At 39.8% G+C, this 22,066-nt stretch overlaps 1 long non-coding RNA gene across 1 annotated transcript in view; it reads right to left on the bottom strand.

The window, feature by feature from the left end:
* Positions 1 to 21,427, bottom strand: part of LOC110262179 — a 77,447-nt gene extending 56,020 nt beyond the window's left edge. Inside the window, exons 1-3 of the long non-coding RNA XR_002346847.1 lie at positions 21,155 to 21,427; positions 8,086 to 8,151; positions 6,950 to 7,083 (exon numbers count right to left, since the gene is read on the bottom strand). This is a non-coding gene — a long non-coding RNA (uncharacterized LOC110262179). The remainder of the gene's footprint in view (positions 1 to 6,949; positions 7,084 to 8,085; positions 8,152 to 21,154) is intronic.

Genomic DNA, 22,066 nt, shown 5'->3' with positions numbered 1-22,066 from the left:
GCAGATGCCTAGAAAGATGATGCGGCCTCCTCAGAACCCACCAAGTCTCCCCTTATAATGCACAAACCAGTAACTATGGCCATGACCCACTATTCACTGAGTAGAGAAATACAGTCCCTGTTCCAGAAGAAAATAGCTTTTTTACAAAAAAAAAAAAAAAATCTAGTACTAGCTTATATACATTGGCAGGACTGGGAAGAATATGTGCAGGAGTGGATTTTGAGGGTTAAGATGGGGAGGGAGGAGTTCCCATTATGGCTTATCATGTTAAGGACGTGATGTGGTCTCCATGAGGATAAAGGTTCAATCCCTGGCCTCGCTCACTGGGTTAAGGATCCAGTGTTGCCACAAGCTGTGGCATAGGTCATAAATGCAGCTGGGATCTGGTGTTGCTGTGGTGTTGCAGGCCAGCAGCTGCAGATCCAATTCGACCCCTAGCCTGGGAATTTCTACAGGCCGCAGGTGTAGTTCTGAGAAGAAGAAGAAAGAAGAAGGAAAAAAAAAAAAAGTATGGGGAGGCAGTCTATGAACTGAACAGGGAAGACTTATTGACATTGAAATACTCTTTCATAACTCAGGATTTAATGTCTTGGCAAGAATAACAGAACCCAGTCCTAACACAGAGCCGGAATGCCTTCTTAAATCTTAGTCACAATTATGGCTTATAAAGGTAGAGATAATGGAACTGCCTTGGCAGAGTATTGAAAAAGGATTTGGAAGGCTCAGGAAAAAGGGAAAGAATACACCCTAACCATTTTCTGCAGGAAGGCCCAGAGGACACTCCCTTTCCTAAACCAACAAAGAATAAACTTTTGGGGTGAGATTCTGTTATATCTTTGAGAATTTCAGTGGTAGCGCTTCTCTGTAAGCCAAGGTAGATATGAGGAATTGATGTCACAGTGGAATTCATTTCTGTTGTACCAGTGAAGAAGGTAGGATTCCAACACAGTGAGAGACCAGGTTTTTGCATTTAACAGGCAGAGACAAGATCAAAGTGATTACCATAATGAGCATCAAATCCAGAATGGCAATCAGAGTGCCTTGACCTTGGTGTTCCTGGGAGTGACCCAGATCACCATCTGACTACAGACAAAAATCAAGGCTGGTGGGCAGAAAACCAATGTCAGCCTCCACAGTAGAAAATTACAATTATTCCACCAGGTTTAACATCAGAGCCTGTTCTCAAAGAGCCAGTCGTTGAAGGGAAGAATGGCCCTCCTTAAAGAAAGATCCTTAGAGATCTCAAGGGAAGAATATCAGTACAAGAATCTTCAATAACCTCCCCTCTCCCCAGTTCATTACCGAAAGGACCTGTGCACCAGAGAAAGAGGAGCATTCTATCCTTTCAAGGACTATTAGATACACTTCTAGATTGACAAAAATACCAGGAGGCATGAAATGCCCTCATTCCCTGCTATCCCAGTTAGAGTGGGGCTTTTGAAAATCAGATGAATCCTGATCAAACATTACTTCACAGTTGGTACATAGACTCATTCTGTTGTTACTTCCCTTTCCTTGAGGGTATGATTGGGATGGATATACTCAACAGCTAACAAACATTCACATGGTTCCCTGAACTGTGCAATAAGAGCCATTATTGTATGAAAGGCCAAGAATAAGACTTTGACACTATCCCCACCCAGCTAAGGTAAGAAATCAGAAGTAATACTACATTCCATACAAAAATGCAAGATTAATGGTACAATCCAAATGTATAGGACACAGGTATTATGGTCCTTGTATCCTATCTGGCTAACATCATTGTAGATTATGAGTGATTACTGTGAAACTACCAAACAAGAGCCACCTGTAGAATGCATGTTTATATGAGATGTAGTCTCTTTACTGAACTTATCTCCACCATACGTTGATTAAGTGGTGGTGTTTGGTATATAGCTATTAATCTGGGGAGCATATTCTTTTCAATTCTCATCAATAATGAAGATCAAAGCAATTCTCACTTATCTGGAAAGGGCAAGAGTATACATTCGCTGCCTGTATATATTACCTCTCCTGTTCTCTGTCAAAGTGGAAGTGGGTCATATTGACAGTCTGCAGAACTTTTTGCTGCTTTACTATAGCGATGATGTTATGATGAACAGAAAGTTGTAAGTAGTGGATTTCCATAGTAAGTTCCTCCTTGCAGAGAGTCAGAGATAAAAGCTACAGAGATTCAGGGCCTACCACATATTTTGAACTTATTTAGGGAGCCAAAGATATGGAATATATTGGGTCCTGTCCTTATGTGCTCGATGATAAAGGATAAACCATTGCACACTGCAACCCTGCCATCAACAAAGAGTTACAACATTTGTTAGGTAATCAGCTGCTCTAGGTGCCTAACACAGTGAACCTTCTTCTTTTCCATTTCTGTGCTCATGGTCCTGACTTCTAATTGTCAGTAGTGAAGACTTACCCTTGAGAACTCTCCTTATGGACACCAGAGTGTGAGAAAGGTCAAGAAGTACCAGGTGTCTCCCAAGAGCAACCCTCAACCAGTGGCTAATGAGAGTTGGTGAGCACCCCCTCAGCCCTTAAGTGACACAAATTCTAAGTACTGCGTTTCAAAGTCTCCAAAAGTTTCCCAGTGGGATTAATTCCAGTCGCCCTCAATGATACCTTGTTTGAGAAGTAAATATTTATGAGATGCAATTCCAACAGTTCATGGAGAGATATTTTTAACTGTAAACACCTGTATTTTTAAAAAGGAGCATGACCTCAAATCAATAACCTAAACTTTCACCAAAAGAAACTAGGAAAAGGGAATTCCCTTGTGGCACAGCAGGGTAAGGATCTGGTGTTGTCACTGCTGCAGCTCAAGTCACCCCTGTGGTGTAGGTTCATTTCCTAGCCAGGGAACTTCCACATGCCACAGACACAGTCAAAAAAAGAAAAACTAGGAAAAGAAGAGCAAACTAAAGCCAAAGCAAGCAAAAGGAAGGAAATAATAAAAATTAGAAAACAAAAAATAAAGAATACAAAACAATAGAGAAAATCAACAAAACCAAAAATTGGTTCTTGGAAGATTAATGAAATCAACAAAATGTTAGCTAGATTCCAAAGGAATTACTAAAAGGGATGTTGTCTCTGTGAGGACACAAGTTCAATCCCTGGCCTTGCTCAGTGGGTTAAGCGTCCAACATTGCCACAAGCTGTGGCATATTCTTCAGATGTGGCTAGGATACAGTGAGGCATAGGTCTCAGGTGCAGCTCCAATTTGACCCCTAGCCCAGGAATCTCCATATGCTGCAGGTGCAGCCATTAAAAAAAAAAAAAAAAAAAAAGCCAGTAACAGACGAAATATTGTATGATTCCATTTATGTAAAATGTCCAAACCGTCAATTCTGTAAAGACAGAGAGTCAATGAGTAGTTGTCCAAGACTGTTGAACAGTGGTAAGAGGCATGCCAGGAATGGGGAATGACTTCTGATGGGGATCAGGTTTCTTGGGTGGTGATGAAAACATTCTAAAATTAGTTTGTAGGGATGATAGCACAACTCTGTAAATATACTTTTTAAAAAATAACTTTGACTTATACACTTAAATGGGTCAAAACTGTGGTATGTAAGTTAGATCTCAATCAAGCTGTTTAAAAAAAAAGAAAAGAGAATATATCCTTTATTGGCTTCTTTCTTTGCTTCCCACCCCCACCCCCCACCGCCTTTTTTTTAGGGCTGTACTCGTGGCATATGGAGGTTCCCAGGCTAGGGGTCGAACCACCCCTATACCACAGCCACAGTAATGCCAGATCCGAGCCCTGTCTGTGACCTACACCACAGCTGGGTCCTTTAACCCCCTGAGGGAGGCCAGGGATTGAACCTGTAACCTTATGGTTCCTAGTTGGATTCGTTTCTACTGCACCACAATGGGAACTCCATCTTCCTTCTTTTCTCATTTCATTCTTCCATTCTCTGTCCATGATTTCCTCTGATCATCTCCAAAACCAACAACTTGTCTGTGAATCTTTTTTTTCACTGTATATGTTCTAGGAAAATTACAGTGATAGTAGGCCTCCTTGAAATTTGGAGGCCACATATATACCACACTTGAGAATACTACTCTGACCCATATAGGAGTGCCAAAAAAGGCTGAAAGCCTTGAGTGGGTTCAGACCAAGAGGGGACTTAGTGATAGAACCGTTCTATGAAGCAAGCCTCCCCACCACTCAGCCCACAAGACCCAGAAGACTTAATAATGCGGAAGCTCCATACTATGGAAGAAAAGGATGTTTTGTGGGGTCTCTGACAAGCCTCAAGAGAAGACTTGCAGCACAGAGCCCTTTGGTTCGTGGCCACACTTTCCATAACAAAGACTGAATCACTCACCATGGCACATCAATTGCTCTGCAACCAGATCTTCCTACCTGGTCTTGGATATTGCAAGAGACACCAAATTTTGTAAGGTGGCTGTCTACTGCACAGTTCTAATCAATCATGTTGGATAGAGTACATTGAGAGTCATGCCTCAACAGGTCTAGAGGATACAAGTATCACACAAATGTGAAGCCATGACCCCTTATCAGTTACCCGATTGGGCCAGTGAATCAATGATAGCCCTTCAACACACAACGGTGTCCTGACTGAGTCCTCCTCATTATAGACAAAGAGAAATACTGTCCCTGTTCACAGTCAGCTTCATATGTGGATGTGAGACAAAAGGTCTGCACTACACTCCAGCTCCACTCATGGGCAAGGTTGTCCTAGAGGACAATAAGGAAGGGAAATGCTGTTTGGCAGAGCTCTGACCAGTGTATTCAGTTGCCCACTTTTTACAGAGGGACAAGAGACCTTTAAAGGGGTATAGAGAGACCTCCATGCAATGGATTGCTATTACCTAGATGTGATGGTAGGATTGGCAGTAGATTACTATTACCAAGAAGTAATAGTAAGATTGACCCCTTACCATCACTGTATTAATACGTTTGCAAAAGTTGTGCTCTCGGACCCTGTGGTATTAGGCTTGGCTGGATTAGGGGTCCTAACTCTGAAAGGGGTGTTGATATCAGGGAATTCTACTAACACAAAATGTTACAAATATTCTGCTAAAGCTGAAACTATAGTTTTTCATGTCAATGAACCAGCTGGTAAAAAAGATACTCTAAGAAGAACCTGATTCCTTTGAGGAGTTAAAGGTGATACAAAATAGAGATAAAAGAGGACTGTATCTGCAACTTGGAGTGTTCCCCATAGTATAGTGTAGTGCTTTCCTGCTTGGTGATGGTAACAGCTAACTGGCGACTGGAGCAAACACAGCCTTACAAGTGTAGTACTAGTTCACCTGAGCCAGTCTACCTGCCTTCCATTCCAGCGCCTTCTCTAACACAGCAGGAAGTCCCAGGATGGACAGAAGTGCAGAGCAGCTCACGCTTCTGGAGGTTTCCTTCATTTCCATGTATCCCAGCAATTCCTACATCCAGTTGACTCTACTTGCCACGAGTCTGTTGAATCTATCATTTGAACTGAATCTCATTTGGTTCCCCTAACTGAAGTCTTACTAATTCCAAACTTTCTTTAATTCCAGGACAGGCTTTTCAAAAGCAAAATATGAGTTCTCATCATGGCTTAGCAGTAATGAATTCAACTGGTATCCATGAGGAAACGGGCAATCCCTAGCCTTGCTCCGTGGGCTAAGGATCCAGCATTACCATGAACTGTGGTATAAGTCACAGACATAGTTGGGATTCCTCGTTGCCGTGGCTGTGGAGTAGGCCGGCTGCTGCAGCTCTGATCCCTAGCCTGGGAACATCCATATGCCATAGGTGCGGCCCTGAAAAGAAGAAAAAAAAGCAAATTATGTCCCTGCTCTTCTTTAAATCTTTTAACAGCTTCCTATCACCTGCAAGTTAAGGACTAAGTTCCCTAGTGGGTAGATAAGACTCCAGTTGGTCTTTCTCTGCCTATTTCTCTAGCCTTATTTCCCGTCATTGTTCACCTCGAAGCCACTTCACTCTCCAGAAATATCAAGAAGCTTAAAGTTCAAAATATCCCGAAGAAGGTTCTAGACACCATCTTCTCTATTACCTCTGGGGGACCACCCTCTCCCCCTTTCCTAGACTAAGTGCTTACAATTAGTCATAGTTTTTGTCCCAGGAATGGGCACTACCCAGTCAGAGCTGGTGAATCATGATGAGATTGTTTTTTCAGAAATCCTGGGAGAAACTCTCCAGCTTTCCTATTAGATACAAACCCAGCAATTATGTAACCTCTGGATCTGCCAGCAGCCAGCAGCCATCTGGAGACTACAGGGGATAGCCCTAAGAATAAAGCCAACACAGAGGAAGCAAAGTGAATGAAGGAGAGAAAAAGAATTGGATACTGATTACCTCATCTGAAAGCTTGTGTACAGCCAAAACAGAAGCCAGATCTACTCCAGGCTGTTCATGGAGAGGAACCAGGGCCTTCCATTTTTAGCTTTATTTGATTCAGAGTTTTCTGTTATTGGCCATCAAATGTGTCCTCATTGTACTTATTTACTTTTTCGTGTGTCTATATACTTGTGCATGTAACTTCCCTAACCTATAATGTCTTATTTAAACACCTTATTACCTTCTTTTGGAAGCCTCTCCTAACTACCCAGGATGTGTTCGTCATCTCATTCACCGTGATCTTTCCATACATGAATATGCTGCTATTGAATGTGTCCATATGCAGCATATGCATAATTAATGTGCAGGTCTCTCCCGCTGAACTATTAATTCTATTTGTTTCTTGAAAGAGAATGTTTTGTCTTTTTTTTTTTTTTTTTCAACTAGCCCAATGACAGGCACATAGCAAACACTTGGAATTATATAGATTATACAGATAGCAAATCTTCCCCAAACCAGTGGCTCAAAGCAACAAAGGTTTATAATTTCTCTTTATTCTGTGGTCTTACTGAATAGTTCTTCTGCTTCATGTAGTATCATCTGGGGCATAAGGACAAGTAGAAGATACCAAATGGCTTCACTCACATGACCATCAGATTACAACCAGGAGCTCTGCTGGGGTTGTCAGTCAGGGCACTTCGTTGTCCTTCACATGGGCCTCTCCATGGGGCTGCTTGGGCTTCCGTACAGCATGGTGGCTGGGTTCCAAGCAACAAAAGCTGCAGCAAAAGACATTTTAATTGTATTTATGAAACTATAGTTGATTTACAATGTTGTGTTAGTTTCGGGTGTACAGTTTCAGATTCTTTTCCACTATAGGTTATTACAATATATTGGGTATATTTCCAAGTACTATGCAGTAAATCCTTGTTGTTTATCTATTTTATATATAGTGGTGTGTATCCATTAATTCCATACACCTAAGTTATCCCTCTCCCTTCCCTTCCCCATCTCCATATGTTTTTTTTTTTTTATGTCTGTGAGTCTGTTTCTGTTTTATAAATAACTCAATTTGTATTTGTTTTAGATTCCACATATAAGTGGTAACATATGATATTTGTCTTTCTCTGCCTGGTTTACTTCATTTAGTATGCTAATCTCTGTGTCCATCCATGTTGCTGCAAATGGCAATATTTCATTCTTTTTATGGCTGAGAAATATTCTATTGTAGATACACATATATAAATACATATGTATTTATATAGCTATTTATATATATATATACATACACATACACACACACACACACACACACATACATCCCACATCGTCTTTGTCCATTCATTTGTTGGTAGAATTTAGGTTGCTTCTGTGTCTTGGCTTCTATTCTAAATAGTAGCATCCACATGTCCCAAACCTGGCCAAAAATCATCGTCATCATTATATAAATGATATCATATATCTGGCTTAGATCTGGCATTGCTGTGGCTGTGATGTAAGCTAGCTGCTGTAGGGGTCTGATTTGACCCCTAGCCTGGGAACTTTCACTTCCATACACCTCACCTGCAGGACACCCCCCCCAAAAAAGAGCACGTTAAGGAGGGAGCACTGTTACAGCCATCTCTGAAAACGAAACAATCCACTGTAGCACTTCATAATTTCTGAATGTATGAATAAGAAAATGAATCAAGTATTGTCACCTTTCATTCCTGTCATTTATCTCATCCCACTACCTTTGTATTTAGGGTTTTATACTGTCACTATCCTCTTGGAATACTCACCTTTTGATAAGCTTCTAAAATTTTCTGTTGAATGAAAGAATGCCATTTGCAGCAGCATGGATGGACCTAGAGATTATCATATTAAGGGAAGTTAGACAGTGAAAAGACAAGCATCATATGATATCATTTATATGTGTAATCTGAAAGAAGGATACAAATGAACTTATTTGCAGAACAGAAACAGACTCACAGACTTTGAAAAACTTATGGTTACCAAAGGGGACAGGTTGGGGGAGGGGAGGGATGGACTGGGGGTGTGGGATTGGCACATGCACACTGAGGTGTGTGGAATGATTGACCAACAGGGACCTGTTGTATAACACAGAGAACTCTAAAGAGTATTGTGTGATAATCTATGTGGGAAAAGAATCTGAAAGAGAATGGATGTATGTACATTATAACTCAATCATTTTGTTATACAGCAGAAATTATCACAACACTGTAAATCAACTGTCCTTCAGTAAAGCTTTAATACAAATTAAAATAAATATTTTAGTTTATAAGAATTTTCTCTAATACTATCTTCATGAAAAAAACATCTTAAGCCTATGTTGCAGGACTGCATTGCATGTGTGCGTGTGTGTTTGCTTACTATGTATCTTCAACAGACCTAGAATGCTTTAATATTCTGACTCAAACTTTAAGTTCCAGAGTTTAAAGGTTCCTGTCTAGTTTCATCACGTTATGAATAATGAACAGTAAGTACAATGATATTTAATAAATGTGAGAAGATGATAATTTGGCTTATAGCCAGATTCTTGAGTCTTTAATAAGATAAAGGAGTCTGTTACCCTGCATCCAAGTCTATGCTACAAAACTCTGTGAAGAGTACAGAAATCACTACTAAGCATAGATTGACATTGTATTTTTTCATGAACTGTAATAAAGGAGACACAGTGACAACACTTGATTTTTTGAGGCTACGTGAACATTGCTGAAGTTCTCACACGTCCCTTCTATCCAAAGAGCTTCTTCTAAGACCAGATGGCTGCAGTCAGATGCTTTCGGTTCAATTAGTCACTTCCTGAGGACACATCTCTATGGCTTGTCCTTTTTAATACAGTTCCTCATATTCCCTCTTTCTTTCCTTATTTATTGGAATTTGATCTGACTTCACTTTTGACTTGAGTGTTCCAGGACCTCATCACATCTTCTTTGCTGCATATCTTTATAAATTGTCCCGCTTGCATTTTTGCCACAGTCTCTTCCCATACCAGCTTCTACTTTGGTCCTTCTATTCCTTTTGTTTCTCCTGGTTGTGCCTCATCAACCAAGTCCTAATTACAAACCCAATTCTATTTCTAACATCCTTGAATTTGAAACATGAGCATCTCTATGAACCATCACTAGCCCTGGAACCACCAAACCAGGCCCAGTTCCTATGGCCAAATCTGTGGAAACAACTCTTTGGAGCTTGGCATATATGTCTTCACAATATCTATGGTTAGGTTCTGTGCTTCACAAGAACTCTAATCAACCCAGGATTCTAAAAACCTACCTTCTGAGAGCTGATTTTTAAATACCAGGTATATTTGAATCTTAAGTTACTGAGACTTCTGAAGGTGGGAAACCAGAGGAAGAACAGCTTTTAAAGTCCAGGAAGATATGGAATTCCCATCGTGACTCAGTGGTTAACGAATCTGACTAGGAACCATGAGGTTGCAGGTTCGATCCCTGGCCTTGCTCAGTGGGTTTAAGGATCCAGCATTGCCATGAGCTGTGGTGTAGGTTGCAGACGCAGCTCGAATGCCGCGTTGCTGTGGCTCCAGTGGGCTGGTGGCTACAGCTCTGATTCGACCCCTAGCGTGGGAATGTACATATGCCACAGGAGTGGCCCAAAAATGGCAAAAAGACAAAAAAATAAAATAAAAATGAAAAAAAAAAAACAAAGTCCAGGAAGATAGTTCTCAGGACAACAATCTTCTGTGTGCCTTATGTAGTTGTCCAAGAAGCATGTTTCGAGCATAAGCTGGAACTTATTTTCAGAGTACTCAAAATGGCATATCTATCCTTCACTTGTCCTAGTAGGTGAGCTTATATAATCAATGAAATGGTAGAAATGTTACAAAAGTATCTTATAGAATATGAAGAATAAGGACTTATTTTCTGCCTGAGGCCTCTGTCCTATAAGGAAATATATGTAATCTGTGCTCCGTAAGCTTTGTTCCCACTCGAGACACCAAACAAGGTAAGAATGATTGATGTTGAAAACAGACGTCTTAATGCTGTGTGAAACCAAGCCAGAGGCTGACGGCTACCTCCTTCTCTTTATGGGCTGGCGCCTGGGAAACTGATATGATACCTGGTGCTAATGAGCTAATGAATAAAATGAAGGAAGAGACAAGGACAGAAACCTGCTAAATCTTAAAAAATCGAGGTACACCAAGAAATTAATTGAAGTCACCAATGCCAGAGACTAAATCCTATGCCATCTCACTATCAGGATGCCGGCAGAATATAGACTCTTTTCCCTGGAAGCACAGCAGGGAAATCAATGCTGGCCCCAGTAGGGTTGGGCAGTAGTGACAGGTTAAGAAGTGGCTAGGGAAGTCTGGATGGCTAAGAGAGTTTTGGAACTTTCTCTGGGAATTTTTCAAAAATTAAAGTCATAAATCTCTCCATTAAATTGTAAGTAGTTGGAAAATCTATGCAAATCCATAAATATGAAAATTGTCTCACTTGATCCAAAGGGAGATATTAAGTCAAAAGCCAAGAGTGAGATATGTAATTCCTTAGGCATGAGCCAAGAATAAGGGGAGGAAGCCTTCTGCTTTTACATAAACACTCTCCACAGGCTCAAACGGACACAGCATCTGCAGTCCCTAAACATCCACACTTGATAAAGAACAACATAGCACCTGTCTCTCGTAAGCACACATAGAAGAGTTTTACAAACACTCAGATCAGAAACAAAATGTGTTCTGAAATGCATTTGTAAATCAGTTGATTGGAGTAAAAACATCTCTGTTACATTAAACCCATAGTTTAGGTTCTCAGATAAATCCAAAAAATTCTACTTAAAATCATGCAGTTGAAAATCTGGACTGTCTCAATATTGAGTACTATCACCCCAAGTTCTTTGAGTCCTGAGATACAGTGAACAGCAAATGTAGGCACCAGAGGAAGAGCAGCTTCCAGAGTAGCAACAAACATATTTATATATGTGCCATTCATAAGTCAAGAAGCATCACAATGGACAGCCTAGTATTCACACTATCCAAATTCCACGTTGACATACATCAACCTAAGTTCTTGCAATTTAATTTACAAATTTAAAAAAATGGTTTTCCTGCCACTTTGTTTTATTTTATTTCATTTTATTTCATTTTATTTTATCTTATCTTATTTTGCTTTTTAGGGCTGCATGTGCAGCATATGGACATTCCCAGGCTTGGAGTCAAATCAGAGCTGCAGCTGCAGGCCAACACCATATCTGAGCTGGGTCTGCAACCTACACCACAGCTCATGGCAATGCCATATCCTTAACCCACTGAGGAAGGCCAACTAATCCTCAAACCTTCATTCTCATGATTATTAGTCAGGTTTGTTACTACTGAGCAATGATGGGAACTCCTTTCATCCCATTTTAAATAAAACTGCTTCACGTATACTTTATATTCACTTTTTCTATCTCAATCTATATTTTCCTTTCTATAACTAATATATAGAGTTTTTATTCTGGTGGTAATTTCCCCCTATGTTCCCAAGACCCCCTGATCAGACCCCTAACATAACACTTATCACCCTTTAAACACATATCACCCTTTAAATTTTAGCCTTTGCCTACCTCTTCCTCGGAAAGGATTTTATTGCTGTCCTCTTTTTTTTTTTTTCATTTATAATGACTTTTATTTTTTCCATTATAGCTGGTTTACAGTGTTCTGTCAGTTTTCTACATACAGCAAGGTGACCCAGTTACACATACATAGACACATTCTCGCATTTTTCTCACATTATCATGCTCCATCATAAGTGACTAGACATAGTTCTCAGTCCTACACAGCAGGATCTCATTGCTAATCCATTCCAAAGGCAATAGTTTGCATATACTAACCCCAAATTCCCACTCCATCCCACTCCCTCCCCCTCATCCTTGGCAACAAGTCTGTTCTCCATGTCCATACTTTTCTTTTCTGTGGAAAGGTTCATTTGTGCCGTATATAAGTTATATCATATGGTATTTGTCCTTCTCTTTCTGACTTACTTCACTCAGAATGAGAGTCTCTAGTTCCATCCCTATTGCCGCAAACGGCATCATTTTGTTCTTTTTTATGGCTGAGTAGTATTCCATTGTCTATATATACTACATCTTCCCAATCCATTCATCTGTCAACGGACATTTAGGTTGTTTCCATGGCTTGGCTATTGTGAATAATGATGCAATGAACATATGGGTGCATGTGTCTTTTTCAAGGAAAGTTTTGTCTGGATGTATGCCCAAGAATGGGATTGCTGGATCATATGGTAGTTCTATGTAAAGTTTTCTAAGGTACCTCCATACTGTTTTCCATAGTGACTATACCAGCTTACATCCCCCCCAACAGTGCAGGAAGGTTCCCTTTTCCCCACACCCCCTCCAGCATTTGTTATTTGTGGACTTATTAATGATGGCCATTTTGACTGGTGAGAGGTAGTACCTCATAGTAGTTTTGATTTGCATTTCTCTAATAATCAGTGATGTTGAGCATTTTTTCATGTGCTTGTTGGCCATCTGTTTATCTTCTTTGAAGAAATGCCTATTCAGGTCTTTTGCCCATTTTTTCCACTGGGTTGTTTGCTTTTTTACTGTTGATTTGTATAAGTTGTTTGTATATTTTAGAGATTAAGCCCTTGTCAGTTGCATCATTTGAAACTGTTTTCTCCCATTCTGTAAGTTGTCTTTTGTTTTTGTTTTTGTGTTTGTTTTTTTTAATGGTTTCCTTTGCTGCGTGAAATTTTGTCAGTTTTATTAGGTCCCAATATTGCTATCTTCTTTATCACCTGTCCCTTGAAAAGCAGTTCCTGCTGACTTGAAACCACTGCTCACTGGAATTTAGTGAACTGCTTAATATTTGTATTAGACTCTATCCCTGGGCTTTGCCACAGATAACAAACACGCACTTTGATGCTCTTTGACAGTAAGTCCTCTCGACAAAATGTGGCACTACCTTACATGTTTAGAATGGTATATAAGATTCCCTCCTGAATTTATGATGGATATGGGGTATAAGATTTTGGAATTTTAATCATGTCCAGACCAAAACAGAAGGTTACATCTGGCATTCTCCTCTGCTATTACTCTTTTTTCCTCTTTCTATTCAAGTCTTTTTTTCCAGAAACTTGCTCAGCCATGAACTCTTCCTGAGCTTGACTCTTACACTTCATTTTTCACGCAAGACATGCTATTGAGATAAAGTCTTGGCTGACTTACATTCTGGCCTAGCAGCTGTAATTACCTGCTGTGTAGGCCATCCCCCAAAACAGCAGGGGGAATTTTATTAGAGATGCCAGTGGCTTTTGTATTAGTAGTCATTCCAAGCTGTTAGTGACCATTCTCATTCCCCAGATTGCTGGGAAAAATTATGTGTTAGTGTCAAACCTAGCTCAAGGTGAGGCTTCAGGTTCCTAGCCAGTCTCAGGAGGCCCCGTGTCTCTTCTCATCTTGAGGTATCCTTCATCTGTGAGTTAGCACGTAGCTAAGGAGGCAGACAGAAGCACGACCTTGTGAAATTCAGCCCAGTTCTTCCAACTTTTTAAGTATCATTTCCTGCTTGCCTTAAATTTAACAAAGGATCACTGTGGTGAAATACATTATTCAACAAGTATAATAGACTAGAGTTCATCTTTCCAGAGATGTCTGAAACATTCAGGACTTAAGCCATCAGCTCCAAATGTATTCTGTTGTTAGGTCAAGCCCAACTGATAATTTAGTTCAGACATCATACTCTTGACCGAAAACTCTATTTTCTGTTGTCTACATAGTCATTGGCTTTAAGTTATTTCTAGTCTTAATAACCTTTAAAATAAATTTTTATGGTAATAGCCATACTGACATTGTTACTACTTTGATGAAAATGATTGAATTATCCATACATGCAGAGTTTAGTGTTATTTTCCATTTTTAAAAGGAAAGTGTTGGAATTCCTATTGTGGCTCAGTGGTTAACGAACCCAACTACTATCCATGAGGACTCGGGTTCTATCCCTGGCCTTGCTCAGGGGGTTAAGGGTCTGGCGTTGCCTTGAGCTGTGGTGTAGATTGCATATGCGGCCCAGACCCTGTGTTGCTATGTCTGTGGCATAGGCCAGCAGCTATAGCTTCGATTTGACCCCTAACTTGGGAATCTCCATATGCCACAAGTGAGCCCCTAAAAAGACAAAAAGACAAAAAATGAATAAATAAAAGGAGAGTATTAAGTAGTTATAAATATCTGGTCTCTAGCACAGTCAAGTGAGTTGGTACTGCGTAAGGAATAAAGCAATTCCATAATCAGGGATGATAGAACACAAAATATAGACAGCAATACTGCTAATTCACATGGGCAAGAAGAGCAGTATGACAAATCAGTGTGACTATAGACAAATCCCTGTCTTACCTCACCAGGAATTTCACCAGCAATCCTCTTAGAATGGCAAATACTGTACATTTGTGATATTGAGGAAATCCCAATTTGAGGCAAAGATAGTTTGGGATAGCTCTTGCCATTTCCTTCACTGACTGGGTGACAGTAATAAATCATCAAACACATGTATGCCTTAAGACAAAGAAAGGCAGTATATCGTAGCAGTTAAATGCATAATCCTGGAAACATACTGAATGAGTTCGCAACCCATCACAATCACCAAGTAACCTTTGACACAATCAGTAAATAACCTTTGACAAGTTAGTGAAACTCTCTGTGCCTCAGTTTTTGCATTTGTAAATTGGGGGTGATAATAATAAGCCAATTTTAAGGGATCTTTTAAATATTAAGTGAATGGATATACGTAAATACTTAGAGAGCAGTGCCTGGTACAAAGCAACAATTCAATAAAGTTTAAATCTGTAGCTATAGCCATGAAAGCAAGACTGTATTTTTAAAGCAGTCAAAGGATACAGCTAATGAGGTTGTGACTGGCCCTCTTAACCTTTCATTGTCAAACATTTCCAAATGTTCTGCAATGATTTCTGTTATATAACTGAATGCTGTTTCTAGGAAAACATTAAATTGAACACAATGAGAGCAAAAGGCATCATTTCGAACTGAGAATCATGTTATGGTGGCTGTCTCTGCTACTGACTGATCATGACCTTAAATGATTTGGGCTCTCTCAATTTCCTTGTCTGAAGACTGAGGGGAGTAGATTAATTATCTCTGAGGCCCCTCTAGGTCTGACAAATGAGACTGTATTTAACTACCTTGAACTTATCAGAATGCAATTTTTCCCCCTTTTTGGCTGCTCCGTGACATATGGAATTCCCAGGCCAGAATGAGATCCGAGCCGCATTTGCGATGTATGATGTGGCTTTGGCGACACCGGATCCTTAACCCACTGTGCTGGGCAAGAGATTGAACCTACATCCCAGTGCTCCCAAGACACCCCTGATCCCATTGTGCCACAGTGGGACTCCAGGATGCAATTTTTTAACAGCCATTTTTCAAAAGGTATGTGTGCTTAGGTATGTTAAGCTGGTTTTCCTTCTTTTAAACTTTAAATCAAGGTTCGTGTTAACAAAAATAGAATCTCATGAATTTTGAACCCGAAATATGACAAAATGATTTTTTTCTACCAAAGAGTTAAGGATGGTGTATGATACTCTATTTAAATGAAAGTAAACGTCTAGTTCTTTGAGGACTTTGATTAAGAGCCACATGAAGGAAAGAGAGCGCAGAGAAGAGAGAGAGCAAGTGCAGTTCTTAAAGGAGGATCTAAATTAAAATCTTTTAGAAAGTATTTATAAAACAAAGAGTTGTCTTTTCCAGGAGCACATAGTCTTAAAGGGAGATGCCAGAGAGTCAGAAGACAAATAATACCAAACCAATTACAGGGTTTAAAAATAGTATTATCTCAAGGAAACAGACAAGTGCCTACAGAGAAGGGGAAAAGTTGGTTAAGAAAAGGATGGGGGAGTTCCCGTTGTGGCGCAGTGGTTAACGAATCCAACTAGGAACCATGAGATTGAGGGTTCGGTCCCTGCCCTTGCTCAGTGGGTTAACGATCCAGCATCGCCATGAGCTGTGGTGTAGGTTGCAGACTCGGCTCGGATCCCGCGTTGCTGTGGCTCTGGTGTAGGCCGGCAGCTACAGCTCCAATTAAACCCCTAGCCTGGGAACCTCCATATGCCGCAGGAGTGGCCCAAAGAAATAGCAAAAATAAAAAAAATAAAATAAAATAAATTATAAAAAAAAAAGAAAAGGATGGGGCAAAATAAGTGTAAAACAAACAAATAAAAAGGCCTCCAAATTGATGAAAGACAAGAAAGGGACTTTCGAGATAAAGGAGTGGACAATACAGAGACATAGGGGTCCAGGGGAAGACACTAAAGAAAGGTACACAGAAATGATGTCAAAAGTAGATGGATATATTGGGAGGTTGGGATTAACATATCCACACTACTATGTATCAAATAGATAATCAACAGGACCTGCTTATAGCACAGGGAACTCTACTCAATATTCTCTAATAACCTATATGGGAAAAGAATCTGAAAAAGAATGGATTATGTACATGTATAACTGAACCACATTGCTGTACAGCTGAAACTAACACATTGAAAATCTACTTTACTCCAATATATAGCAATTTTTTTTTAAAAAAGTAGATTGATATGACAGTCAAATAGACTGCTTCTATATTCCAAAAGATAGAGTGAAAAGCGACCTGGAAACTTTAAAAATTCTATGTCATGAAAGAATTAAAAAAAAAAAAAGACTGAGAAAATGTTCTAGATTAAAAGTAAAGAAAATATATGATTCTTGGGAAAATCCTAGAATTTTTTTAAGTATAAAGCAACTGGGACAATAATGAAATAATTTGGGTATGAGTTATATATTATTATTTTTTAAAGGAGAAAAAGATAGCTTTATCACTTTGCCAGGCAGAGGGGTACACAGCAGTCTAATGCCTTAAAGACTGAGCCCCCTGGGTATGAATTATATATTAGACAACAATATTATGTCAATGATAAATTTTCTGAATGGTGATAATTTTGTGGTTGGTAGAAGAATGTCCTATTATTAGGAGATACATGCTAAAGTATTTGGAGGTTGGTAAAGTGACAAGACACAACTTATTCTCTCCTGGTTCAAGACGGGAAAAAAAAAAAAATGGTACATAAAGAAAAAGAGACAAGAGTTCCCGTGTGGCTCAGTGGGTTAAGAACCCAACATAGCATCCATGAGGATGTGGGTTCCATCCCTGGCCTTGCTCAGTGGATTAAGGATCTGGCATTGCCACAATCACAGTGTGGGTCACAGATGCAGATCGGAACTTCCATACACTGTAGGTGCAGCTCTAAAAGGAAAAAAAGAAAAGGAAGGGAGGGAGGGAGGGAGGGAGGAAGGGAGGAAGGAAGGAAGGCAGACAGGCAGACAGGCAGATCGGCAGAAAAAGAAAGAAAAGGAGAAAGAGTAAATGTGGCAAAATACTGACAGTGAACATAGATACAGAATCTTCAGTTGCTCGTGGTATTATTCTTGCCATCTGACTGTAGGTTCAACATTTTTTCAAAATACAAAAATTTCCTAAAGCTCCTTTATGGTGCAGGGCATTGAGGATCCAGCATTGTCACTGCTGTGGCTCGGGTCACTACTGTGGCACAGGTTTGGTCCCTGGCCCGGGAACTTCCATATGCCATGAGTGTGGCCAAAGAAAAAAAGTTTCTCAAAATTGAAACAAAACCTTACTCCCATATAACCTTTGAATAAATAGCTGTTTAACACTGTTTACAAAAAATGAGTTTTCAGTCATGTTTAACTCTTATCCATCCTCCTCCTCGCCTAGAACTTTATCAAAGGGGAAACGTGTGAAACTGAATCAGTATTAGTTGATAATTAACTCATACACGAGAATACCAGGTTCTTTGGAGGTTAGTCCCCTTCTTGTAATTAGAGTCACAAGAATTCTCTACAGCCAGTTATTTTGTGGTATCTATTGGGTAACATCGAGAGAAAGAAAATGGGAACCTCTAAGTGCAAGTTCAGCCTGTGGTGTTAAAAAAGCTATCAAGGGAATTTCTTCTCCTACACTGAGGTAGCAGTGTAAAGTCTTGAGTGGACAAACAAGGAGGAATAATTTGACATATAGAACTGTATGATTCAGCTCTCTTAGACAGATAAGGTTGGTGGAGAATAAACTGATTTTGCTGGTCTATTGAGCATTTTTTTAAATTATCAAAAAATTAACAGAGTTCCTGTCATGGTGCAGTGGTTAACGAATCTGATTAGGAACCATGAGGTTGAGGGTTCGAACCCTGGCCTTGCTCAGTGGGTTAAGGATCTGGCATTGCCATGAGCTGTGGTGTAGGTCGCAGAAGCAGCTCGGATCCTGCGTTGCTGTGGCTGTTGCTGGTGGCTACAGCTCCGATTAGACCCCTAGTGTGGAAACCTCCATATGCCGAGGGAGAGGCCCTAGAAAAGGCAAAAAGAAAAAAAAAAAAATTAACTGCTCTAATGGTATAAAAGGAACCCTCCAAAAGGTGGACTGTCTTTCCTAATGAGGAAGCCCTCTATCACTACTTTAAGTTTAAAATTGTAATGAACAGGAGTTCCCATTGTGGCTCAGTGGTTGGCAAACCTGATTGGTAACCATGAGGACACAAGTTCAACCCCTGGCCTTGCTCGGTGGGTTGAGGTTCCAGCATTGCTGTGAGCTGTGGTATGAGTCGCAGATGCAGCTCAGATCCCAAGATGCTGTAATTGTGGCATAGGCCGGCAGCTACAGCTCCTATTTGACCCATAGCCTGGGAGCCTCCATATGCCACAGGTGCAGTCCTAAAAAGACAAAAGACAAAAAAAAAAAAAAAAAAAAATTTACAATGAACAGTTCTGGTAAGGATAAAATGAAATGGAGCTCCTATATGTTGCTGATTTCAGCATAAATTGGTACAGCATTCTGGGTAACTAATTTGGCAAGTGGTTTCAAGAACTGCAGAAATATTCTTTTCCTTTGATCACTTTTCAAAATTTATCTTAATGAAAGAGAGAGAAATAAGGGAGAAGGGGAAAAGGGAAGGAGGGAGGAAGGGAAAGAGGGAAAGAAAGGAAGAAGAAAGGAAGGAAGAAAAATGAGTTATATATAACAAGATGGTCATTTCAGATACACTAACAGAGAGAGAGAGGGAAAAGAAAATGTTCAACAATGATGACACGTTTGCCTGATGCACATCAGCATTAAGTACATAAAATTCTCTGCAAATCATAAGCCTCTGCAGGAAGAAGGAGAGATGCTTACAGTGCCAAGTATATAGAATTAACAATTGTATCTACATTTTGATTCAACTATGTAAAGTCATGAAGCACAAGGAGAAGTTGGATTATAACCAGGATGGGAGTAGGGTTTATCCCTTCAAAATCCCCATGGCTATTGATGGGAGAAGAGACTTGTATTTAATTGCTCTCTAAATAATTTAAGGCATGCATGCAGCAAAGTCTACTAAATTGAATGTAACTTTGGGGGTCACAATAAATATAAATTCTCCCTTCACCTCTGCTGTAGACTGTCCCTATGAAACTGTGTTAAATCCGTGTTACTCCTCAGCCTATTCTGGTATTAAAAAACCCCTTAAGATGTGAAAATAATATTTACAAGATTAGAAAAACTGTATATGCCAAGTTGATGAGAGCATTTATTTTTTGGTTTTCACCTTTACAGTGTGATTCTGGTACAGGCAACACTTTTATTTCTATTTGTCACTTAGAGGAAGCTTAGTTTAGAAGGGTCACGCAGTATATGGGGGGTTAGAAGAAGGGCTCTAGAGTCAGGTAAGTCTGGGCTTGAGTCCATTTTTATGTGTACTAGTTGAAAATCTTTGGTAATATGTGTTAACACCTTTCTGCATCTTTGTTTCCCCATCTGTAAAGTGGGTAAAAAATGATACCAACTTTATAGCATTATCTTGAAGATTAAATGAGTCACTGCATGTAAAGCTGTTGGCACAGTAGCTGGCCTCCAGTGATGCTCTGTGAACACCGGGGATTGCTCTTGCTCTTTTTAACCTGCCATGTTTATACAACAAGCAGTCGTGTCCAGGGGTGGTCAGAATAAAACACATCTTGTAATACTGTAGGCTTGGTTCTATATTCACACTCATTTACACTATAGCCAGGATAGTCAATGGGTAATATTCCTTAAAGACTGCTTTACCATCCTAGTTCTATCATCGTATAAGGTACATGAAATGATGGAGTTTTTACAGGAAAAACTTTACAAAGTTATATCCAGATATATTATTTATTTATTTATTTTTGTCTTTTGTCTTTTTTAAGGCCACACCCACGGCATAAGGAGATTCCCAGGCTAGGGGTCTAATCGGACCTACAGCTGCCCGCCTACACCACAGTGACAGCAACGGCAGATTCAAGCCACGACTGTAAACTATACCACAGCTCACGGCAACGCCGGACCCTTTACCCACTGAGGGGGGCCAGGGATCGAACCTGAAACCTCATGGTTCCTAGTCAGATTCGTTTCCACTGTGCCATAATGGGAACTCCCAGATATATTACTTCTTGAGTCCCATAGAATATGTATGATTCAGGGGAAAATGAAGAGTAAACTTTTCTCCTGAAACCAGTGCTGAAAAGAGTTCAGTCCCTTAGTGCCTCTTTCTATTGTCACAGTACCCACATCCAGCACTGAAATATCCTGGAAGAGAATGGAACATTTTAGATAATCTTCACCCCTTTGTTTTTCTAGAAAAGTCAATTATGGAATCATGGGAATTCATCCAAACTTCTTTGAGGGACTGCTTTAATTGTCTACTCCAGCCATTAAGAAGGCGAGAAGGGGGCCAAGAATTTCTCTTTGGAAGAGCAGAAATTTTGATGCTAATAAAATACATAAATAATAGAAGAAGATAAGTATGCAGATTGCATCCTGCTATTACTCACCAAGCAGTTCTGGTCACTTATAACGAACAAGGCTGTATATCAGCACAGTGGAGAAACAGGAGGCACTATCTTTGCTTGCAAGTAGCCTGCACTTTATGTGATCCAAAAATATGCAAGAATAAATAAATTATAGTGAACTAGTAAATGCATCCAAAAAGCAGTCCTGATGGCATATTGTGCATAAGCTTTAAATCCTAAAGCCTTCATTCTAGCAAGTATTCTGTTGGGTCTTGTTAGTTCCGCAAATAACTTAGGTCTTGAACTTTCAACACTTCATTAACTGAAAGGAGAGGCTGAGGCAATCACTGTTGCAATAGCATGACTGCTTTTTTTTTTTTTTTTTTTTTTTTTTTTTTTAACTCTCACAGCCACCAACCGATAGCTACAAAGCTGTAGCTCCTAAGGATGTGTTAAGAGAGTTTCAAGGCTCAGCAAGGCTTACTCTCTTGCTGTCAGAGATACAATTAGACCTTTGATGTAGCTCCCAGGCTAATTATAAAGTGAGCATCTCATTGGATTAATAAACATTAAGGTGGTGGCCCTTGCAATGTTGCAATGAGGGATGGCAGTACCAAATAATTCAGTTTGCCCTTTCTGGCTGGCACTCGGCAATGTTAGTCATCTAGCAGGTCAACCTGACCCTGGTTATGTCACATAAGACCACATGGGGCAGCTGTGGGAGCAAATCAAGTGATCCTAGTACAAGTGTCACATGAAGCATCCTGTGCACATTTAACAAGTTCAAGTACCACACAATATAAGCTGGTTTTCCTCAGGGACTAGAAGTAAATATATGTTTCCATTTGTTCAATGGTAAAATATTTTATTTTGGAGTAAAATGTCACTGAAAGGAGACTCCAAAAGTATTTCTAAGTTTTAGGAACTTGAATACTATACTGAGTAAGAAGTCTA

This window comes from Sus scrofa, chromosome 8 (assembly GCF_000003025.6).
Source record: "Sus scrofa isolate TJ Tabasco breed Duroc chromosome 8, Sscrofa11.1, whole genome shotgun sequence".
NCBI classification, from domain to species: domain Eukaryota; kingdom Metazoa; phylum Chordata; class Mammalia; order Artiodactyla; family Suidae; genus Sus; species Sus scrofa.
The sequence above is the reverse complement of the archived record's forward strand: the minus strand, read 5'-3'. Positions and strand labels throughout refer to the sequence as shown.